Source organism: Podarcis cretensis (assembly GCF_951804945.1).
Source record: "Podarcis cretensis genome assembly, chromosome: 4".
Classification (NCBI taxonomy): Eukaryota; Metazoa; Chordata; class Lepidosauria; order Squamata; family Lacertidae; genus Podarcis; species Podarcis cretensis.
Window position 1 is genome coordinate 80,586,264 of NC_137173.1, and position 1,357 is coordinate 80,587,620.

Genomic DNA, 1,357 nt, shown 5'->3' on the forward strand with positions numbered 1-1,357 from the left:
TACTGGGCTGTCGCAGGAGGAAGGCCCGCGCATGCGCGAGGTTTTCGCGCCTTCGGGATTCCCTTCACGCCTTCCACCTCCCGGGGCCTTGAGAGCGCGGGAAGCTGCAGCGCGAGACCGGCCGTTGAGCCGCCCTCGGGGACCTCACGGCTTCCGCTTTTGCGTCACTCTTCCCGCCATTCCCATGGGGGAAATGTATAATTCGTGCCCATAATACAGGCAGTAAAAAGTGTTCTGTATAACGACTACCCCGCCTCTTCCCCCCCATCTAAACCCATTTTTTATTCCTTTGCAGAAATGAGCAGCTGCATTGAGCTCACACAGTACGCATGTTTTTGCACAGAATGATGTTTCTCCACCTTTGTTTATTTGCTGCCAGTAAGCATGCATAACGAGCTGTGTAAAAGTCACTTTGCAAAGCATGTACGAGACATACTTGGACATGAGAGAACAGAGATGGTTCACTTACATGGGGTGGGGAAGGGAACAAACTATTTTGAAAGTGGGTGGACAGTTGTCCAAAGCAAATATACATCAGCTAAGTGGTAAAGCAAATACTGTACAAAGAAGATGGGTGGGGGAGGTCAGCCGCCCCTTCAATGTATGTTTCATTTGAGCTAATAATAGTACCTCATGCTACAAATATTGACAAGAGATTACTGATCTTAATTATCTTTATTCCCATACCAGTTTTAAGGTTAGGATGGGCTTAACAGGACATCCTACAAATTAGACAGAAGGATGTTAGCCCCCTTGCTATTACATAAATAACATGTGTTGCAATGGAGGAGGGCAGGGGAAACAACTCCTGGCACTCATTCTTTCTTGCTACAGAACTAAAAGATTTATCCACTTTTCTCCTTTTTCTCTTGGGTGGTGTGTTAAGCGGTCACCCTAAGGGAAAACAGGTCCCCCCCCCCCCTTACAGGATATGGACTGATCGGAAGCCGCCTGTGACATCAGCTCAGAATCCCAACCTCACTTTGCAGTTGAGACCAACTCCAGCCTTGGCTCAACAGCCTTTGGGTGGCTTAGCTGCAACAGAATCAGAAAAACTGGGGCCTTAATTTATTTTTAAAAATCACGACATATTAAGACAGTGAGAAAGCGGGAGTGACAATCAGCAAAGTCTGAAGATTAACGTCTGGGGAAACTTTGAGGGGACCAACAGGAAATTGCTAAGGGAGTTTTAAGCCCTTTTATTCTGTTGCAGTGGCAGTGGCAGAGGAAGGAGGGTGTGGGGGTTGGGGACCGCCCCAGGTGTCATCACTTGGGGGGGGGGTGGCAAAATGACAAAAATACGATTTAAAAATATAATAAAATTGGGCTCACGAAACTTTTTAGTTCAGTCAACAAA